The following is a 25,061-nucleotide window of genomic DNA, read 5'->3' as shown; positions in this document are numbered from 1 at the left end:
TTGTTCGGCGTCTCATGGCATTGTACGACTCATCAACACATTGTGCGACACATCAACGCACTGTACGACACATCAGGACATTGTACGACACATCAGGACATTGTACGACACATCAACACACTGTACGACACATCAACACATTGTACGACAGATCAGGACATTGTACGACACATCAGGACATTGTACAACACATCAGGACATTGTACGGCATTTCAGGACATTGTACGAGACATCAACACACTGTACGACACATCAACACACTGTACGACACATTAGGACGTTGTACTACACATCAGGACATTGTATGGCACATCAACACATTGAACGAGACATCAACACACTGTACGACACATCAACACACTGTACGGCATATCAGGACATTGTACGGCACCTCGACACATTGTTCGGCGTCTCAGTGCATTGTACGACACATCAACACATTCTACGGCATCTCAGGACATTGTACGACACATCAACACATTGTACGACACATCAGGACATTGTACGACACATCAGGACATTGTACAACACATCAGGACATTGTACGGCATTTCAGGACATTGTACGAGACATCAACACACTGTACGACACAACAATACACTGTACGACACATCAGGACATTATACTACACATCAGGACATTGTATGGCACATCAACACATTGAACGAGACATCAGGTCATTGTACGACACATCAGGACATTGTACGAAACATCAACACACTGTACCACACATCAACACACTGTACGATACATCAGGATATTGTACGACACAGCAGGGCATTGTACGAGACATCAACACACTGTATGGCATCTCAGTACATTGTACGACACATCAACACACTGTACGACACATCAGAACATTGTACGACACATCAACACACTGTACGACACTTCAGGACATTGTACGACACATCAACACACTGTACGACACATCAACACACTGTACGACACATCAGGACATTGTACGACACATCAGGACATTGTACGACACCTCAGGACATTGTACGACACATCAACACACTGTGCGGCATCTCAGGACATTGTACGACACATCAACACATTGTACGACACATCAGGACACTGTATGACACATCAGGACATTGTACGACATATCAGGACATTGTACAACACATCAGTACATTGTTCGGCACTTCAGGACATTGTACGACACATCAACACACTGTACGACACATCAGGACATTCTACGACACATCAGGACATTGTACGACACATCAGCACACTGTACGACACATCAGGACAGTGTACGACACATCAGGACACTGTACGACACACCAACACACTGTACGACACATCAACACTCTGTAAGACACATCAGGATATTGTACGACACAGCAGGGCATTGTACGAGACATCAACACACTGTATGTCATCTCAGTACATTGTACGACACATCAATACACTGTACGACACATCAGGACATTGTTCGACACATTAACACACTGTACGACACTTCAGGACATTGTACGACACCTTATCTAACTGGTAATTGTAATAAAAATAAGAAATAAAAACCGTTCCTTTTTTACGACCGACTTAACTTGCTTAGCAATTCATTTATATGTATAAAACATAGTTTAGGAGAAAGAATACTACCGTGACCTAATCCCCTTTTCTGCCTGAAGTACTGTCTGTAATTTTTGCAAGAAGATACGATTTGGCACTGCCATATATTCTGTTTAACATAAGCCAGACTTTAGGAGGGTTTTCTATTTCTGATACCGGTAGTTTATACAGAAAATCTACTTGCCGCAAAGTATTTTAAAAAGTTAAAGTTCTTTTGTTTAATGACACTACTAGAGCACATTGCTTTATTAATCGTCAGCTATTGGATGTCAGACATTTGGTAATTTTGATATATAGTCTTAGAGAGGAAACCTCTACATTTTCCCCTTAGTAGCAAGGGATGTTTTATATGCACCATCCCACAGACAGCATAGCATATACCACAGCCTTTGGTATATCAGTTGTGGTACACTGACCAGAACGAAAAATAGCCCAATGGGCCACCGACGGAGATCGATCCCAGACAGACCGCAAATGAAGCGAGCGCTACGTCCCGCCCCCCACAGTATCCTGTATATTAGCTCCTTATAGTGATTTTATGTTTCTTGTAACAGAAAAGAAGCATCGATGTTTCACTGGCCTTTTTGAAATCCACATTGATGATTATTCGGGCAATGTGCCGATGAGACTAGATGTGACATTAATGATTCTAAAATTAAGAGGAAAAAACCCAACCCAAAACCTACATATAAAAGGGTATTCCCTCTGTATGAATCTAGACTTAATGTGGACTAATTATGTCCTTTGTAAATAAATACGAAGACAGCGCTATGCCATTGATCATGAAAACATCCATTGTTACTAATTAGTGAGAATAACCACGGCAGACAGAAGTACAGTTCTTCCCCGGTCCTTGTTTAATATGTTCCTAAACAATTCCATCTAAGCCACATTATGTATTGTTTGGAAGCTTGGAACATATATTGCTAACTAAACTGGGTGAAATATTCAAGTTTTCATCTGATCTTAATGCATTAGCTTTAAATGTTGATACCTTGACATAACACCCAGATAGTTCTAACACATATTGTTAATCTACTGAGCCATTGTCATTGTTATTGTTAAAGCCAAGGTTTGACATAAATGACATAGGACCAACAATCGTCACTCTGAGTTAGGTCTCGGTGTTCATATAATACATTAACTTGTGCTGAGGCCGTTTTTCTGTTATCCCTATTGAAAAAAAAAGTTAGTTTAGCACCATTTTCAGTTAGAAAATCCCTTAAGCCAGCCTCAGTTGACTTTTTCTCGATTCCATCAACATAAAAACGAGCCACTTTGTGTTTTGAAACACCACAGAATATTGACTGTTTATACAAAGTAACTCCACACTGGTATGGTATCACAGGACATTGTTCGAAACATCAACACATTGTACAATCGAACAGCACATCGCATGACAATTCATAACATTATACGACATCTCAGCAGATTTTAGAATTGAACAACACATGGTACGACAATTCAGCACACTGTCTGACAAATCAGTACAATTGTACGACACGTCAGTACATTATACGATAGGTCAACACATTAAACAACAAGTTAGCACATTGTACGACACGTCAGCACATTATACGATAGGTCAACACATTAAACGACAATTTAGCACATTGTATGACACCTTAGATAGCAGTATACAGTTAGCTTTTTGAGTACCCTTGTTATTTTTGCAGAGATCCATGTTTCAGGGTTAATTATTTGGAATATGGAGTAAATTTTTCAGCTTAGTAATAGCCAAGGAGTTTATTTTTAAAAATTACATTTCGTTTTCAACCAGCAGTGCAAACGGGCTAGCTGTAATGAGGCTTGGTATTCATGCACTGTGTTTTCCTTGTGGCAAAAGTGGAGCGCGATCAATTTGGGTAATTTTCAAACAGCTGATTTTGTTAAAATTGAATAGCTAAACCTTTATTCAAATGAAGATTTTTGTTACGTTTGATGACCATATTATCATGGAAGTAACACAAACATTTAACTCAAAATATTTAAAATGAGTCCTATTTTAAATTATGACCTTATTTGTAATTTCCTTGAGACTAACACCACCTGTATGATTCTTTAGTTTTAAAACATAGGTGGGCATTTGTGATGCTAGGGGCTGGTATGCATAAATCTTAGCTGGTCTTCTACATCAGCACATTCGTTCTTACGTTGCGATTTTCGTAGTATCGATTTGTGTTAGGCTCGAATAGTGTCGAGTGAACCCCGAAACCGTAAACATGTAATTCGTACACTATATGTTATACTTTAATATGAATTTTATGTCTATATGTATATAGAGACTATTTCGGAGAAAACACCATGAAATGGTATATTTATTATATACATCTTTCCTAATTTTTGACAATATCTTTCGCTTTTTGGTAACATTTTTAGCTTATCCTATGGAAAACACGTAACGCCATGATATATTTCTTCTATGGAACTTTTCCAGAAAATTTACTTGACCATTGACTTTTAAAAAGAAATTTAAATAAAAAGTATCTTTATTAACACTTATTTCATAATACTGCTGTGCAAACATACCTGACAAAGCGATCCTCCAAAAACTCCTACAAAAACAACACGAATCGAACGCCGTTAAATTCTTACACTTACACTCAATGACACTACATTGTGTCATCGTTATTTAGCTTCGTATTCAATTAGTTTTAGATATTTTATTGTAATTGCACTTCGTATCCCTTTTCTATAGGTACAGTTGTTTAAATTACATTCTTTTATTTTTCAAATACGATCAGATGCATTAATAATCCTGAAATTTAAATACGAAAAAAAGAGACAAAGGAATATAATTTAATCATGCACTTTTACAAAAAAGTAAATACTATTTCTATAATTTTAACTATAGCTAAAATACAGTGAAAATAGGACTTTTCACCGTATATCACTTTTATGGTTTCCGTAGATCTATATATTTCATAGCTATGTATATAATAAATAATCATACTTTAAACCATCTTGTCACAGATGCATTATTAATTTTTGTATTATCCTCGTGACGACATCATAGAGATTAGAACGTGTTCTGAGCCCCGTTCCCCGAAGCGATCTTAGCGCTAAGATCACCTTAATTGCATACAATTATACACTTAAGGTGATCTCAGTGCTAAGACCGCTTCGTGGAGGGGCCCTGTTCCCTACTGTAAGTCGTGACGACATCGTAGAGATTAGAACATGTTCTATTCTTTACTACAAGTCGCTACGACATCGTAGAGATTAGGACATGTTCTGTTCTTCACTACAAATCGCGACGACTACGTAGAGATTAGAACATGTTCTGTTCTTCACTACAAGTCGCGACGACATCGTAGAGATTAGGACATGTTGTGTTCTTTACTACAAGTCGTGAGGACATCGTAGATTAGAACTTGTTCTGTTCCCTAATGCAAGTCGTGACGGCATAATAGAGATTTGGATATGTTCTCTTTCCTAATGCAACTCGTGACTACATTGTAGAGATTAGAACATGTTCTGTTTCCTACTGCAAGTCGTGATAACATCGTAGAGATTAGAATATGTTCTGTTCCCTACTACAAGTCGTGACTACTCCGTAGTGATTAGAACATGGTCTGTTCCCTACTGCAAGTCGTGACGACATCGTAGAGATTAGAACTTGTTGTGTTCCCTGCTATACGTCGTAACGACATCGTAGTGATTAGAACATGTTCTGTTCCCTACTGCAAATCGTGCTGACATCGTAGAGATTATAACATGTTCTGTTCCCTACTGGAAGTATCAATATCGTAGAGATTAGAACATGTTCTGTTCCCTACTACAAGTCGTAACAACATCGTAGAGATTAGAACGTGCTCCGTTCCCTACTGAAAGTCGTATCAACTCCGTAAAGATTAGAACATGTTTTGCTCCCCACTGAAAGTCGTGACGATATCGCAGAGATTAGAATATGTTCTGTTCCATACCACAAATACAAGTTGTAATTACAAAAGTCGTAAAGTGAGAACGACGCTTAAGCAGTTATCTTTACAGAACCCAGACCCGTGTAAACGAACAGCTCTTGATATAACGCTTTACGTGTAACATATACATTCTGCTGTAACGACTTACGAAACACGAAAGAGGATTGTGACGTTACTCGCAGGAACATTACGAAGAATTTCGCAAGGACATTAAAAAATATTCTTCATAGTATACTTGAAAGCATTCTGTGTATGGGTTTCGCAAGAATTGGTTATCATTGAATTTATTCAAAAACAGTGAAAAAATTTAAAGAAGAAACTTATGATAAATCGAATATAGAATCGACTTGATGGTGAAATTATGTATTTGTTTGGTAGGTGTTAATGCGGCTATATTTCAAGACTTCGTTGAGTACACACTGGATACAGCCTCTGGCTTCACATTAGGAATTGCCAGATGCAGAACTGTCGTATGTGGCCCATTCCTTGCATAGCAGGAAACAACACACATTAGAGGTGAACAAACCGAACAAAGTTACATTGAATTCTACAGATACAAACAGGTGGGTGATTCTATTTTCCTATGCAATCCGATTTACGCGTCTATATGTTGATTATGATGTTATTTTCATTTCAACTTATTTCCGTGCTTATATCCAATTAAGTTTTAAGCAAGCTGCCCTGGGAACACACCTCAGCCATCTGGGCTGTCTGTCCAGGACAGTGGGTTAGTTGGTTAGTGGTTAGTGACAGAGAAGAGGGTGTAGTGGCCTTACATCTACTCATTGAGTCCTTGAAAACTAGCTCTAGGATGGAGTTGTTACCGGGCTGCGAACCCTGTACCTACCAGCCTGTAATCCGATGACTTAACCACTGTGCCACCGAGGCCGGTGATGATATTAAATGGACTGTTCTATAAGTTTGCTGCTACTGGCATGGTGTTGCTAACAGAGACTTTTTAACGACTGTAATTACATATTAAATAGATTTATGTGCATACAATATTACTGGTTGTATATTAAATGTGTTTCTGACCGTTCTAATGTTTGGACTAGGTCAAATTTCATTTTATTTTCTAATTATATATTTTGTCATACGTACAAAATAATTTGGAGACCAAATTCAGTTTGAGCTACTTAAAAGTGCTAGGACGTTCAGAATGATGTTGAATATACGGACACTCCTATTCTAAACAGGGAAATAGGTTTAATATGTCAATTTAGGCATTAAAAAAGTTTTATTACTCCGAAACATATTACAATGCATCAAACTCGGGACAGTCTGTGTGGTTTCATATTGTCCTTGTTACAGGATGTCTGTTGTATTAGTCCAAAACTGGCTGTATTGGCCCCGAGCAATTTTTAAAAATTACTCTTCAGTCAATTATTAATTAGATTTAGGGCATTTGAAATAGTATTTTAAACAATGCTAGCCTCAATATTTTTTGTTCCGTCCCCACCCCACCTCCCCCCCCCCCCCCCCCCAAAAAAAAAAAAAAGAAGAAAGAAAGTAAAATAAAAAATAAAACGTGTGCTCGTGTTCACGCTTTGCAAACCACTATTTTACATTTTGTCCTGTATCTGGAACGGATGTTACATCCATAATCGTACGTGCGGTTTGTGGTGTGGTACAGTCTAATAATAGCCAAGCAATAAGCATGTGTATGTGTGTGTGTGTGTGTGTGGGAGTGTGTGTGTGTGGGGGGGGGGGCTAATTTATGCCCGAATTTAAACAAAACTGCCCGAATCTCGACCCCCCACCATTTATTCAGATTTGCATTACTACCAAACGTTAAATAAATAATTTCCTTCCTTCCTTTTTCACGATTATAATATTTATATACATGTGTATAAGCGGAATATATAAACATCACAGTCATATAATATGGTTGCATCAAACAAAATAATTACAACATACAATTCTACCATCTATTTAATAATTCGTTACAATTACAATCGCGCATGTAATGAATATTAACAAAAATATATCTACAATACGAAATTCCAAAAATGGAAAAAGTTAAACGCTTTATCGCTTTTTAAATATATCTACAATACGAAATTCCAAAAATGGAAAAAGTTAAACGCTTTATCGCTTTTTAAAAAATATCATGTTTCAATGTATGATTTATTTATGTCAAATAATGTAGATTTTGTTTAGGACAATTTGCTTTTTATTTTACTATTATCCTGTTCAATTATTTAGACCCAAAGTTTTTTGCAAATGTTACGTTTATTTCCTATTCGATATTTGTTTTCTTTGCATTTACATGAAAACAAACCCAAACGACACAGAGATTTTTAAAAAGTGGAATTAAGTCAACTTCGTGCATTTATATGATGATTTGTATATAAAACCTGTCGGGGTTTGGGTTTGTTTTCATGTAAATGCAAAGAAAACAAATATCGAATAGGAAATAAACGTAACATTTGCAAAAAACTTTGGGTCTAAATAATTGAACAGGATAATAGTAACGTTCGTTAGTTACTACAATATTGTTGTCTGCTAACGTTTCTTGTGTATCAAATTCTAAAGCATTATAAAGCGACTGTTCTAACATGTTATTCATTGACTTTAAATTCAATAGATCTAATCTATGTCACCGAGTACAGGTTTTGCCATAACCGTGGTTTATACTTCAATACGATCTGACATCGTATCGAACGCATAGGTCGCAAGGAGATCGGAATGTCATCGTACTGAACGCATTGAAATCGGACATGTGTTGGCTACGTCATCAGCGATAAAAATTATACGCACGGGATGCAATCGTATGCATATCGGACCATTTAACTTTGAGTTATTTCATGCGATAAATGAATGCGATGGCGGGCCAGAAGCGACAAAGAAAAACAGGTATTTTTAGTGCTGGAGGTGATGAGCAACTTATAGAAGAAGTTAGAAAGTATCCTAATCTGTATGATACGTCTATGCGGGAATACAGAGACACAGAAAGAGCGATAATGGTTGGGAGAAAATAGAGCAGGCGACTAGAAAAGCCGCTAATGATTTGAAATCAAGATGGAGAAATCTGAGGGACGTCTTCGCCAGAGAGAAGAAGAAAATGTCGGGAAGAAGTGGTGATCCAGTAGGCCAAAAATCTACTTGGAAGTATTTTCAATTAATGTCATTTCTATCGCCCTTTATCAAACATCGTGACATCGAAAGTAACGTGCCGAGGTATATTACCACTGGGCTATTCTTTGTCCGCATACATACATATGTACATACGTACATACATATATACATACATACATACATAAATACATACGTACATACATAAATACATACGTACATACATACATACATACATACATACAGAGATGTTTTATTTAACGACGCACTCAACACATTTTTATTTACGGTTATATGGCGTCAGGCATATGGTTAAGGACCATTATGATAATGAGAAAGGAAACCCGCTGCCGCCACATAGGCTACTCTTTTCGATTAGCAGCAAGGGACCTTTTATATGCACCATACCACAAACAGGATAGCACATACCACGACCGTTATAACACAAGTGGTGGGGTACTGCTGACCCACCGCACCAGAGGCCAGATTTTCGAAGCTATCTTAGAGCTAAGAATCGTTAAATTGTCGTAACTGATGATGTCACAACGTAATTTGATATATAACGTCATCACTTAAAAGAGTTTTACGTAATCGTAGCGCTAAGAGAATCTTCGAAAATACACCCCAGGAGCGGACGCTCTACCGCTGGAACGCTGTGAGTCTTGGCATGCGTAATAAGCGGTGCCACTCTATTCAGCAAATCAGCAAATCTATCCATCGTCATACGAAAGTATCTGAAGTGTACTTGGTTATCTTGTAAAATACGCATGTCCCGGACTAAAGAATTGAACTCCCATTGTATGGTCTAGTTCTGTTAAGTGGACGAATATACCACTCCCTCCTCTGCTCGCCACTTTTCTTGTGCTTTCGCCTCCGAAGAAAATGTATGAGCAAGACGTCATCCATCTTGAAAGTACCAAACGCAAATAGGCGATCGTAAGCACTTGAAAAGTATAAATGCCTCTCCGATATTTATCGTAAGAATCGCGGCTATTCGCAAACCAAATGGTTCAACGGAAGTATGAACTAGTCCTTTGAATAACAATATATATCGAATGAAATTCATACGATCGCAGATCGTACTTAAGTATAAACCAGCATTAATGAGTTTGGATGGCGTATGACTAGTTTAATTGTACGGGACATTTTCCATTCATTGTAAACTTTCTTTTCCCTTTCGATGCATGACATATATATTGTTACATGTATAATATTATTTAATATCTGTAACGCCTATGAACTGCATGTTTACGGCTAATTAAGTATAATTACCATAATAGGAGGCGTTATTAACTCGATGGTAATGCGTTCGCCATCGGTGGAACGTTCAGTCTGTTTCCAGCCAGTGCACCACGACTGGTATATCAAACGCCGTGATATGTCCTGCCTGTGGGATGGTGCATATACAAGATCCCTTGCTACAAATGGAAAACATATAGCGGGTTTTCTCTCTAAGGGGGGGTGGGGGGGTGGGGGGGGGGGGCGGGGTGAGGGGAAAGACATAACCCAGTGGTAAAGCGCTCGCTCCAGCAAGTGCACCACGATTGGTACATCAGAAGCCGTGGTATGTGCTATCCTGTCTATGAGATGGTGCATATAAAAGATCCCTTGCTGCTAATCAAAAAGAGTAGGCCATGAAGTGGCGACAACAGGTTTCCTCCCTCAATATCTGTGTGGTCCTTAACCATATGTCCGACGCCATATAACCGTAAATACAATGTGTCGAGTGCGTCGTTAAATAAACCTTCTTTCCTCTCTAAGACTATATGCCAAAATTACCAAATGTTTGATATCCAATAGCCGATGATTAATAAATCAATGTGCTCTAGTGGTATCGCTTCAGTGCAACAAGCACTGGCCTAGCCAGAATATCATGTTGGGAAGGAAGGGGAGGGGTAGGGGGTTGTCCAACAATGGGAGGTCACCTATAAAAGGTGGTGTGGGAAAAGATGTGTCATTGTGGGATATACCCCTCCCCTCCCCCATGGCCCACTACCCGGCTCCTCCAAAATCCACAAGACTGGTAACTCAAAGGCCGTCGTATGTGCTTTTTTTTCTTTAAACGTTTGCTATTTTGACTAGTTCCCAAAGTGGGTATTCGGTTCAATGTATAACGTAAAAATCTATCTAGCAAGCGCCCGAACTCATCGATGTTTGGTAGAAATATTGTATGAGGTGACAGAGGGTTTATTTTATTATCTAGTTCAAATGACCCACTGTTGAAATATCTGTAGGTCAGTGTTAAAATAACCGTTATAATTTAGAAATATGTAGAAATATTGCCTTCCTTTCCTTTTTTTATTTTACAGTTTACCATAACTTTGGAAACTACTTGATTCTGATTGGCCACCTAATTTAAATTACGTGGGCTAAATTTACAGCAGTGATTCGGGGTTCCAATCCCTGACATTGCTATGTTTGTGATCTGGGACACAATAATGACATATAGTCTTAGAGAGGACCCCCCTCCCCCCTACATTTTTCCTTTAGTAGTTAGGGATCTTTTTTATATGCACCATCCCACAGACAGGATAACATTCACAGCGGTCTTTGATATACAAGTCTGGAACGAGACATAGCCCAAAGGACCCATCGACGGGGATCCGTCGTAAAACGACCGCGAAACAGGCGAGCGTTTTATCCCTGGGCTATGTCCCGCCCCTTAATATTTTGAAAAGAATAAAATTGCTAATGTTCGCATACGAGTATATTATAATTGTCAAAAGAAATTAATGACAGTATTTAACCCCAATGCACTTTTTGAAATATATAACATTCGATATTATTTAAAGCAGCACTTCCTTTACTAACAGGAAAGTGAAACAAATAAATGAAAAAGTGAAGAAAAGGATGGTTAAAATGCATGTTACACTCTCATAAAGCAAGATGTCAGGACGCTAAGAAAGATATAAACTTCCGACGTACGTAGAAAATGTGTAATTACTTTTCACACGGTAAACAGAAAAATGCGAGAATGCCACGTAGGAGTATGTTGAAAATGTATTTGTTACTTACTCCGTAATTCGCGCTGATTCGTCTAGAAGGAAGTTCAGCTTTAACTCTGTCTCTCTACCTGACCATAAAGATTTGTCTTCGGAAGACGGGGGACACGTTGACACCGATTCATATCGCTCGCTTCCTGTCTGAGCAATATCTTTTAGAAGCAACTATTCATCACGATAATTGGAAATGGTTGGAAACACATGCATACTACTTATATAAACAAGAAGTAAATAACCAGCGACATTTAGCGCCAACCGTCTTTCACGATAATGAGAAATGGGTGGAAATACATATATACTACTTAGATAAATGAGCATTTTGACTCGCGGTACTTGTATTAAAAATAGCTGGGCAGGCAGTTGAAATTTATACAGCAAAACGATTAAAGCAGCAATATCCACTATGTAACATTTAAGCAAAAGAGTAGACTAGCCCATATTGTACTGGTTAAGCCATTGAATGTAAGACCACTACACCGGCTTCTCTCGCACCAACCACTAACCACTAACCCCATGCCTTGGTAAGACAGCTGATATGTGTACCCAGGACAGCGTGCTTGAACCTTAAGCACGAAAATACATATAAATGAATAAATGAATGAATACCCAATGTATATTCTTTTCCTCGATGCGTCATTGTTAGCTTTATATTGGCAACCGTTTCCAATCTAGGTCAGGCAGAATGCACCATTAATCATATCTAAGCACCGAAGGTCAAACGTACCTCACAACTTTAGCTGTACATTCTATTACGCAGCTTTAAAATGCGCTGTTGGTTAATTTGTGTTTTGAATCATTACGGGCATCACAATGTGCGCAATTCGCAATTATTTAATTAAAACGTTACATGTAAACTATTACAAACTCACGGAATATCAATAAGAACTAACATTTGAATAATAGGAATACCTTTCATTTGCTAAAACTGCAACATGTACTTTGAAGCAAAGACGTGTGTTTCTGGTTGATAGAGTATATTATAGAATGTGGTTTTCAAATACTGAATTTAAAGACAAATATAACCTGTAGTTTTTTGTGTTTAATTTTAGCAATGTTATATTTATAAAAAAAATTGAAAAGAAGAAAAGAACAATAAACACATATTACATACGCACCTACTCGCGCGTACAGACACGCACGCACACACACACGTGTGCGCACAAACAAAATAAATACACAAATAAATGTTTATCATATTCTGCGTTCAAAAATAATGACTGACAAAGTATTTATAATTATAAACTCCCTATTTATTAAATTGTAATTGATTCTTTATTTCTGATATTATGTTGCTATCTTGGCCCCAGAAACACCTAAAGCCATTTGGTGTTGAAAATAGTTCATCTAGTCTAAGATAGCAATGCTGAAGAACACATATGCACAAATCACACCGCAACATTTGGTGTTGAAAATAGTTCATCTAGTCTAAGATAGCAATGCTGAAGAACACATGTGCACAAATCACACCACAACATTTGGTGTTTAAATAGTTCATCTAGTCTAAGATAGCAATGCTGAAGAACACATGTGCACAAATCACACCACAACATTTGGTGTTGAAAATAGTTCACCTAGTCTAAGATAGCAATGCTGAAGAACACATGTGCACAAATCACACCACAACATTTGGTGTTGAAAATAGTTCACCTAGTCTAAGATACTAATGCTGAAGAACACATGTGCACAAATCACACCACAACATTTGGTGTTGAAAATAGTTCACCTAGTCTAAGATACTAATGCTGAAGAACACATGTGCACAAATCACACCACAACATTTGGTGTTGAAAATAGTTCATCTAGTCTAAGATAGCAATGCTGAAGAACACATGTGCACAAATCACACCACAACATTTGGTGTTGAAAATAGTTCATCTAGTCTAAGATAGCAATGCTGAAGAACACATGTGCACAAATCACACCACAACATTTGGTGTTGAAAATAGTTCATCTAGTCTAAGATAGAAATGCTGAAGAACACATGTGCACAAATCACACCACAACATTTGGTGTTGAAAATAATTCATCTAGTCTATGATAGCAATGCTGAAGAACACATATGCACAAATCACACCACAACATTTGACACGTTTGGCTTGAGTTTAAAACCTGTGAGATGTCCATCCCTCTTCTGTGGAGGATCTCTAAAGTGCACGAGAACCCATATAGGAAGAGATATATATTGAGAGATCCATCGAATACAAAAACAAATATCAAAGTGATGAGGTACCGTCTCCAAAGAATGCTGTAGGATAAAAGCTATGACAACAGTAAATTTCCTGCTTTGTGTCGAACAAAATGTTTTTTGCTTTAAGACATGCTCATTATCAGCCGCTTTAAAATAACGCCATAACATCGTTTAGGCACAGACGCCGCACCATCGGGGGTTACGACGTTTAAGGATTCATGAAGGCTTTCATACGATTGTGTTGAAGGTGAATTGCACTTTTATTGCCCTGTATAATATAAACAAATCTGGGATAATGTTTTTCATGTGCTTAGTGTTTTCTTTATATGAACTTTACAACGCTCCCACAATTGAAAAATTACTTTAATAATGAATGATGACGAGTAATCTTTTGTTGCTCATATCTTGATTGATATGTTCTAAAGGCGTGAGACCCTTATTAATTGATAGTCCCGTTTGCCAAACCCTCATTTTAAACTGAACCTTGCATTTCGGTACCCACAATTGTTCTTTACAGTTTTTGCATCTTTGGAAGATACCTATTGAGGATCAAAGGGGTGCAAATTAGGCACCCTTGAATATTTGAAATATTCAACATGGCGTCCAAGATGGCTACCAAAACACACAACTGGCTATATCTAGGGTATTGTATCACCTTCGACAAAACTGTCAATGTCTATTACGGTGTTTTAGGGGTCAAGGAATTAATTTTGAACAATCTCAAGTCAATTAGGGAATTGTAACGTCATTTAAATCCAAAATATCCACCATTTCAGCAGCCAGAATCAGAAAAGTGTAATTTATCGCATTTTACAACTAGGCAACTATTTTGATGTCAGTGATTGAGTTGTATAGACCAAGGGTTCCCTTTATAAAAATATTTTGCTAACTGAGATATTGCATCATCACTTAAATCCAAGATGGCTATGAAAATGGCCACGAAGCGTCAGAACTTGGCCAGATATTCCATTCTACTTTATCCCAAACAGTAATTTATACTTCAAACACAAGACTTTAGTGTGCACATCATTCTGTCCTCACATTCTTATTCTGTTGCTGGCACATTTTTATCATTGCTTGGATCCAAGATGCTACCAGAATGGCAGACAGGGAGAAAAAAGGACAACGCTTTATATTTAGCATCACATAAAACAATCATTTTTGAAACCAACAGTTAAGATTTAAAGGTGCATCAATATTTAAAAAAAAAAAATACAATCTACATATGAAGTTACATGGCATGGACCAAGTAGTTTACAATCTCAAGCATGCTGTCATAAACGCGCCAATCACACGTGACTGATGCTTATAGTTTTATCATTCCAATTTTCTATCTTTAATAATGAATATACATATACACTGTATCAGTGCATTTTGTCGACCAAGCCAATTTATCAAAAACTGTGTATGTCATCCAAAGTCACCATCTTTCACTTAACATACCAATAACTAGTATCTTTCGACTATACCCGCAAAGGGAGACTATCACCAAATGCACTCAGTAGCCATATACTCACAAGATACAAAGGGTTGCTACCATTCAAAGAGTACTAATAATTTGTTTTAAATACACCATCCAATGACGTAAAACATAGTAGACTTTTAATCATGTATTCAGCATCTTCACTTTCATCCTCCTAACATTGTTTAAGTCTGCCTCTTAGTGTAGAAGTTTGTTCGAGGACTTGTTCTAAGACAGTTATTGACAATTATATGACGTGGAGCTGTTAATTACCCACATTTTGCATTCAAAGAGGACATTGTTGGTTTATTGAAAAACCACATGGGATAAGATGCATGATTTCAGCGGTAGAGCTACACATTCTGAATTCAGCCCAAACGATAGAATACTTGCTTGCAAGAACTGCAATGGACAATGCAGCAACATCAAAGTTACATATAAAGGTTGCATCTCATTTTTAGGCCGTGATACTTTTGCTATGATGTAATGATTTGCAATAGACATGATATTATGAGTATTTACACTTATTAAAATTTAAAGTTTTAGACTTAGATCCTTATATGGTTAAGTTTCCAGAGAGGCTACATACGTTGTTGCCCAATACAGATACCACGGACGTTGTTACTGAAACAAATGAAGCTTTACCTCACAAGTAAGTATTCCATGTGGAGTTAAGCCAGCACCATCTGCATTTGTAGAACCTTTCAATGCAGATATTTAAATAAACTAATAAAGGTATAAACTAATAAAAGTCACTTATTTCACCCTAAAGGTCACTTATTTACCCTACGTTGTCGTTATTGTGAATCACAATCCCTCACACCCCACCCCCGCTAGCATCAGCACCTTCAACACAAATGCTAACAATGTCGTTAAAACCATATGCTGCTTTGTTTTCAAATGTGATCAGTATTCAAACTTTGATGATAAGAAATAACACACACACATTGCCACTAAAGATTTTTCACGCAAATTACTTGCCCGCAAACTATTTCTGATCCATTTTAATTTTATTATTTATCAGAAAGAAATGTCTCAACCCACTGTGGCGGAGGATGAAATACAGACTCTGTCATATTTGTGTCTCTAACCATTTCAGAACTGAAAATGCGCATCAAAGCGCCGGAAGATGTTTGGCTCCGGAGGCCATGGGGTTCATAATAATGAGGAAGTACTATTATAAAAACGTAATTCAAAATATATGTTTGTTTTTATGAATCCTAAGTAGGCCATAATGCCATAAAAAAATGAATATTTTCAATAGCACAGAGAATTGTTTAATCATCAGCAGTTAGGTTTTAAAGATATTATAATCTGGACCCTTCGTTTATAGAAGAAACTCGCTAATGGTCTTAAGGAAGCTTTTATATTTTGGGTTTAACGACACCACTAGAACACACTGATTTATTAACAATCGGCTATTGGGTCTTAAACATCTGGTAATTCTGACGTGTAGTCTTAGAGAAAACCCGCTACATTTGTTTCCACAAACAGGAGAGCACTTATCACGGTTTTAATATTCCAGTCGTGGAGCACTGGTTGGGACGAGAAAACCCCAATAAGATCATTGATCGGGTTGATCGTAGAATCCAAGCACTCCAGACTAGCACTCAACAGACTGAGCTATAATCCCTCGCTCTCTCGCTCTCTCTCTCTCTCTCTCTCTCTCTCTCTCTCTCTCTCTCTCTCTCTCTCTCTCTCTCGGGGGGGGGGGGGGGGGGGGGTTCAATGGGAAAGTTTAAAGTTGTACACCTTAGTTCCAACCCTTGAAAATCACACGTTTGGTTAATCTACAACCCTGTAACACATCTTGATAAAGTGAACTTTGAGTGAGACAGGAGTCTGTGACGTTGAAACGGGGAAATACCCTTGAAACACAGACCGGAACTCGTCTCCATAACCGTTACTTCTTAGGGTTATGTACGTTTTTAGAATTATAAACAGCAGGAGTACCAGAATCATTTCGGATGTTCGGAAATCGATAATTAATCTAAACAATGAAACGTAAGTAATATCAGATTTCAATTATCTAAAACGGATCTAATAGTAAAAACAAATAAAGAAATCAGTGGTGTTTAAAAACTAGGGTGTGTCACTTTAAGGACACTACACCATCTCATTAACTCTGTCTAGTAAAGAACTCCCAGACAGCTAAAGTATGTGCCCAGGACAGGGTGCTTGAAGTGAATCGTTACACCATGAGTTTGTCCTGACCTAACAAAATACCACAACGCATAGCAATATAAAAAAGAGAGATGTAATAGTGCTCATCGAATGCAGCTCGTATCTACATACAAGTTTATTCCTTGACTTTGGCATTTATGAAGAATCTCTGACATTTAATAGCTTGCCATTTATGAATAATTTAAGCAAAGCGGTGATTAATCAGATGAGTGTTTGTGCGAGTTGATAAATACAAACTGAAATTTGCTCATATTTTTTTTTTTTTTGAGCATGATTAAAAAAGAAAGAAAGAAAAAAATCCACCCCGTTAATACTCCCGTTAATCAGACTAACCGGCCTTGGTGGTATCGTTGTTAAGCCAATGTACATAAGGTTGGTAGGTACAGGGTTCGCAGCCAGGTAGAGGCTCCCACCCAGAGCCAGCTTTAACAACTAATTGGGTAGGTGTAAGACCACTACACCCTCTTCTCTCTCACTAACCACTAACAACTAACCCACTGTCCTGGACAGACAGCCCAGATAGCTGATGTGTGTGCCCAGGGCAGCGTTCTTGAACCTTACATGGATATAAGACGAAACTAAGTTGAAATGAATGAATAATCAGACTTAAACATTTCGTATGCGTGCTTAAACTAGTGCTAGCACGTGACAAAATTTGCGTGAAGTTACAGCAGACGATATGTGAAATTTGACAAAGGGTACATGAATTCTCACCAGAATTTATACGCGAAGTCTCATTAAAGGGACATTCCTGAGTTTGCTGCACTTTTATGTTATCGACTATTTAAGGATTGTAATTACATATCAAATATTTTTTCTGCATAAAATATCAGTGGATTTATATTAAACGTGTTTCTGATGGTTCTAATATTTGTACTAGGTTAAATTTAATCTTATTTCCTAAAATATGTTTTTTTTTGTACCTACGAAATTATTTTAAGACAAAACCCAGTTTGGGCTTCTTACAAATATTAAGATGACCAGAAACACATTGAATATACAGACACTGATATTCTAAACAAGAAAATATATTTAATATGCAAGTTTAATCGTAGAAATATTTTATTAGTCGGAAACATCTTATAATGCAGCAAACTCAGGAATGTCCCTTTAACACGTACGCGAAAGGTCGCCAAATACACGTAAAACAGACAGTAATCTTATCATATATTGTTATATATGCAAAGAAAATGTTTGGGGAATATCTCAGTTATCAGTGAATGGATTTACGTATGTCACCTCAGAAGGTAGGTACTCGTAAATATACTGATGGCAAGAAAATAAGGATTACCCCAAGACCAACAGGAAAGAGTGACTTCAACTAAAACCCTCGTCAATAGCATCATGAAGTTAATCATGTTACTGATATTCAACTTCACATTACTGACATTCATACCGAAATTCCATCTTTATACCGTATGCAAACATTAGTATGTTCATAGTGACTGAAATTTAGAACCAATAGCACAAGTACTCTGTCGTTCGAGAGATAGACGTACATTTGGATGGTTATGGTTGCTCTCATAACCGTCCAAATGTCCGTGTAGCTCTCTAAAGGCGGAGTACTCGGGCTAGAATATTAAGCGTTCCCTTCTTTCTTTCTTTCAGTATTTGACCTAATTATACATTGTCTATACCGCTATTTTGAAAACAAAAAATGGAATGCAGTAAGCTATAAAGAAGCTTACATTTATGTGTATGTAACAGTCAAGTTGTCGTTCCAGCCAGTGCTCAACTAGTGTAACAAAGGCCGTTGTATGTACTAGCTTGTCTGAGGGATGGTGCTTATAAAAGATCCCTTGCTGCTATTCGAAAAGAGTAGCCTATCAAATGGCGACAGTGGGTTTCCTCTCTCAATATCTGTGGTCCTTTCCTTCCTTCAACCAAGCTGTCTCATATACCCCTCCCCCCCCCCCCCCCCGAATGAAACCCAACGAAATGTTGATTTTATTTTTTTAAACCTGTTACGTTCGTGGGACCCAATGTTAATATTTCACAATACTCGTACATCACTCTATGCCTGGGAGACAAAAATTGTATGCAGACCTATAGTCCGTCACATCCTCCTACAATTATTTGGTAAATTATTTCAGTTTTGTTTGACGTAAGAAGAAAAATAAAAGAGTGCTGGAAATAACAATAACAAACAAAAAAACCCAACAACCCCCCCCCCCCCCCCGAAAACACCCCACCCCAAAAACCCTCCTATTTTGTGTCCAATTTAGAAAACAATCGGCTGAGAAATAAATAACTTGTAGTAAATCCCATAGCATGAAAAAGGCATTCCCTGTGAGATGGACTATAGTATCCATTCATTTTAAACTACAACGTAGTTAATAATTTATTCGCAATAAACATACAGTTCACAAGCACAGACATATACATTATTCATAACATAAATATATATCACATAATTATACATACACATAATACATTATAATACATTATCCATAGTTTATTACATAATAATTATTATACGTACATATAATACATTTATCATAATCCACCACATAATTACATACATATTCATAACATAATAATACATCGCATTGAATTATGGAGAGTGACACGTAAATATATCATAAATTATCTTTTCTCTGAGTTGTTGCTGTTATAATATTTACAAAGTTTTGTTAATAGTCCTGGCTCTGGGGAGTAGTTCGCATACATTTCTCTTTTAGAGAGTTAACTTAAATTTTCTTGTTCTATATGCCAAGGTCTTCAGAAATGTTTTGGGTAACACTTCCAGGTTAAGTACGTTTTCTCAGCAGAGCACATTTATGATTTTTGGTTGGCCGCGAAACCTTATTTTACATATTTTTACTCTGAAATCGCTTTCGATTTGCAAGTAGCTCAAAGTCTAATGGCTTCTCAGTCAACCAATACTGTAAGCAGAGTTCTACAAATTGGCCAAAAGTCTCTTCATTAAATGCTCAGAGCAATACAGTTTTCAATTTGATACCTCAAATTGCTGGGACCCATTATATCCCTACCCTGGGTCATCAGCCCTGTACAGTATTCCCAGCTTTGTACAGCCTTACAGGGTGTGACATCACAAGCAAAGATGGTATGAAGAAGGCAGCTTTGAAAGCAGAACTGGAGAAGTTTCTCAAAAACTATGGGAGATATTCAACCCTCTCTACAGCCATGATTCGCAATGCTGAGTATTATTTGGTGAAGGTGCTGAGATACAATAAATGTTATACCACAAATGTCTGTGACCTCCATGCAGAGATTTTCGAGTTCAATAAAGACAGCTCTCTCGACAACCTGCCTTCGACCAGCCACAATGTCTTGCCTCATATCAGCATGCGTTCTATAATGCCCACACCACCATGCATGCCGTGCAGAGCCATCTCGACCCTGAAACTGTTGGATCACTGAAACCACAAGACTGTGGCTATGAGCACGACCAAGGTCAGCTAATGCCTGCAACATCGTAAAAAACCCTTGAGGTTAATTGGTCAGTCATATGCTCATGTCATAAGTGTATCAGGTGTATCAGATCAATTTCCCCTTGCAGGATGGCTGAGGTCAAATATTGCAAATTCTGTCGGTGTAAGAAAACACCACTCTATTCATGTAAAAAATGTAATTGCCTGTTATAATTACCTCGAGATCTGCTGTATTTTTGTATGTTTGAAACCTTTGCACTAATAATGAAGTGATTTTTAAATAGTAGTATTTAGGACAGTTATCAATGATAAATAATGATAATTCATGAAAGTTTCATTTGTACTATATTAAACACCATGTATAGGCCTGATGTTTTTAATGATTGAACATCATTCTTTATTAATGTGGACTTTTTGATTGGATGGGGTTTTAAATTATTATCTGGGATATGGTAGAGAGGAGGAGGGTTGGAGAATTTGTGTATTTGACTCTCTTTTTTTAAGTGCCACTTGAAATGTTCTTCTCTATGCGAAGTTATGTCTGATTCAGTATTCTGCGGCCATTTTGGATGCCATCTTGGAATTATGCCAATTAGGTCAACTCCAAAATATCACAGTTATGGTACCATCAATTATTTGGGGTTAAAGACATATTTATAGACACAAATATTAACTTCTTGTGACACTTATTTTAGGAGATATGGTCATTTGAAATAAGGGCCCTAAAAGTGTTTATTTTAGGGGGTAGGCATAAAATGGGCCCCATGGGTATCATCCAGCAACCCGAGGTATCAAATTGAAAACTGTATTGCTTTGAGCACTTAATGGAGAAACTTTTGGCCAATTTGTGGAACTCTGACTGAGAAGCCATTAGACTTTGAGCTACTTTCAAATCGAAAGCGATTTCCGAGTAAAAATATGTAAAATAAGGTCATTTTGTACCTCAAACCTTGGCTTATGACAATGAATAATGCTAAAATATAGTTAGTAACACAAAAACAATTGAAATAAATCAAAATGAATCATCCAAGGGTGTAAAATAATTATTTATTGCATAAAACTCCAATATCGTCATTTTAGCCTTTTGGCGGCCAACCAAAAATTATAAATGTGCTCTGCTGAGAAAACGTACTTGACCTGGAAGTGTTACCCAAACTTTTTCAGAAGGCCTTGGCATATAGAACAAGAACATTTCAGTTAACGCTCTAAAAGAGAAATGTATGCGAACTACCCCCCATAGCCTATACTACAACTGCTTTACGATATTAATGGACAGTGGACAGTAATTAATTAGTTTAAATGAAGATGGTCGGGAATAATTGTATGGTTTAATATATCTGCCTCTCGGAGTACTATAAAATTAACAGTAAACTAATCTAAGTGGAACTCCTCTTCAACTGCCTGCTTGTTGCACAAATTACAAAGTCTTTCTGATTTTTCAGTATTATTATATTAGATCGTTTCTATAGAAAGGATACACGTGGGGCTACTGTATATACATGCGTAAGAGGATCTTAACATTAACTATTGGCAAACCGGATATGGTTGGCTGTGATATACATAAACATAATGTAATAAAAATTTCATAAACAATATGCGTCATATTATAAAGATATCTTGACAGCATGTAACAGAGCACACTATGGTGCTTAAATGTTACGTATAATGGAATTCCATTATTGAGTTAGAACTAAACAGGCTTCTAAATTAAACGAAATGAGCTAGAAATTTGGAAAATATACATTTGCGGGACTACCACAGATGTGGAAATTTGTTTGGAATTTAATTATACAGAACCCCCACCCTCGAATAGCATGAGTGCCGAGAATTTTTGTTCTTGTTTTTGTTGGGGTTTTGGGGTTTTTAAGGGGATTTTTTAAAAGGCAAACGAAGGCTGTCACTTCCCATTTGTTAACATCTATTCTCCATTTATATCCTTTTCACAAACTGCCTATTCAACTGTCTACCGTTACAAAGCCATACATATATGGATATCGTCATACTACTGATGAATTATATAACAAAACTACATATACATGCATTTGTCCACATAAGTGTCCAATATGGTAAAACGTATCACAATCACATTTACAATTGTTATAACTAGCAATAGCTACAATACTGTGTTGTCTGTTACAGCTCTTTGTAATAGTATTTGTTGCCACAGGTAAATTATAGAACTTTAAGAATGTATCTTGATTGTCATCGTTATAGGGTGTATACTACCAAATCAAATCCCATAGACGACAATAGTAACATGTGGCTAAAACTCCTCACCCTTAAAGTGAATCAGAAAAAAATTGGGGGGGAGGGGGTCAAGCTGCTCATTTCTGAGATAACGGGTAGCGTCTATGACTGTCCTAGTTCCGAACAAAATTCGAGTACCTTTTCTACAGGTACCCCATATATGTTTAAAGCACAAGGCTACTTGACACAGTACTAGATGAAATAAAATTGCGTATATTTTTTGCCCAGATGATACTTTTATTTTTACAACTAACACACTCACATTTATCACCTACCACAGGACTTGTGGTGTTAGCTTCTCTATCAAAAGTTGCACGTCGCAGGTTTGAAAATTAGCAGGCTAAGGGCGACTATTGGCTAAGGGCGTCTACGAATTTTACAAAGGTAGTCCGTTGGGTGACCACTGATTTTAGAGTCTGGTAAGTATGGTACTACCAGTTAAAACCCCCAGAAACGCACTGAAACTGAATCGAATGACCAATGTGACAAAACACACCGCGTCTCTACTGGCGCGAATAATGGATCTGGCAGAAGACGATATTATAGAACATGTTCGATACTTTTACAGCGCTGGACTGATCAGACTCAGTTTTAGCTTGTACAGTTTTGGTCTGGGGCTGTATACAAATATCGCTCAAAACGTATTGCAGACATTTGAATTGGGGTTTTTAAAGTCGTCGACTTATTGAAACGGACTAAATACGCTATAATTATCTAGTAGACCTACTTTTTGACATTATTAAATGTTATGGTACAAATTAATCCTATTTAATTAGCTTACTAGTATTTCATTCTGGGACAAAATAAAACTTTATCTTGTAGTTTTAACTCATAGTAATGACATTTTTCATTACTACAGGGATTATTCCAAAAGTCAGTGAATTGGCATGTAAATATAAAATTCATATTAAAACATATTAATTTATTAAATTGTAAATCCATACCATCTGAAACAATAAAAAAGCAGTGTAAATAATAAAACTTTTATTTTATTTTTTATATAAAACTGCATAGGTTAAATCCAAGGTAATCTGAACGACAAAACCATAGATCAGAGTCGTATCTCTGCACAATTCAGTCAAATGGGTATTTGTCAAACTAGTGGATGATTCCATCAATCTTTATCTAGTGCCTTGTCTATAGGAGGACAGCCACTCCGAGGAAATCCTTTACCGGAGAGTTCATCCCTCTTGCATCCCCACAATGAGGACTGCCACTCTCAGACCAATTTACTAAAACACGCGTAGTTCTACCTTTAAAGGCTTTAATCGATTACTTCAGAGACAATGCAAGTGAAGCATTTTTCTTTACACCTGTATTAAAATTATATTTAATCTGTATCATTAAATGGTAATTTGTAACGGTTAATTACTATTACCTGTGGATCTAACAGCACCCTGCTGGAGCTCTTGTCCATTCGACCAATCAAAACCTTAGTTGCAAAATCATGCCAGTGATTTGAAAAGAATTGAAAACATTCGGGATTATGCCGAGGGTGTACGAAATGATTCGGGTGAATTACGAAGTATGCTGGAAACTAATTTCAATATAAAATTTGTATATAAAATTCGTTTCAAGACGAAAAAAACACCGTGATGGTATAGCGATACAATCTGTTTATACTAGTATACAATCCAGAGTTTATTACTGCACTTTCCCCCTGTTTTTTAATGTTGAAATAGACCAACAAGTTCGCCTATTGCATAAATAGTCTCGCCCGATATTTTTAGAATTTGTATGCTCTTAAATAACGCTATAAAAGGCGAAGTGTAATTGATCGATATTTAAATTGTTATTCCCGCCCCGGAATTGGCAACTGGCGATGTCATAGAGCAAGTCCAGGGTGGGCGTGCCTGAACCTCGTGGATATGGGCACGTAAATAGAGTTCCCGTTTCCGTTAGATTCCTATTTCTAGATGAAATGTCACATGGACATGGGAGTCCACGCAATGCTGTTAGATCTACTGGTAGACCAGTAGAGTTAATTTTAATCAGACTGAA

General features: G+C 37.2%; 1 protein-coding gene across 1 annotated transcript in view; it reads left to right on the top strand.

Annotated features, from left to right (window-relative positions):
• The window catches only part of LOC121382035 (relaxin receptor 1-like), a 120,338-nt gene that overhangs the window by 12,016 nt on the left and 83,261 nt on the right, over positions 1-25,061 (top strand). Inside the window, exon 2 of the mRNA XM_041511509.1 lies at positions 5,886-6,070. The gene's annotated coding sequence lies outside the window, so the exon portion shown is untranslated. The remainder of the gene's footprint in view (positions 1-5,885; positions 6,071-25,061) is intronic.

This window comes from Gigantopelta aegis, chromosome 9, assembly GCF_016097555.1.
Source record: "Gigantopelta aegis isolate Gae_Host chromosome 9, Gae_host_genome, whole genome shotgun sequence".
Classification (NCBI taxonomy): Eukaryota; Metazoa; Mollusca; class Gastropoda; order Neomphalida; family Peltospiridae; genus Gigantopelta; species Gigantopelta aegis.
The sequence above is the reverse complement of the archived record's forward strand: the minus strand, read 5'-3'. Positions and strand labels throughout refer to the sequence as shown.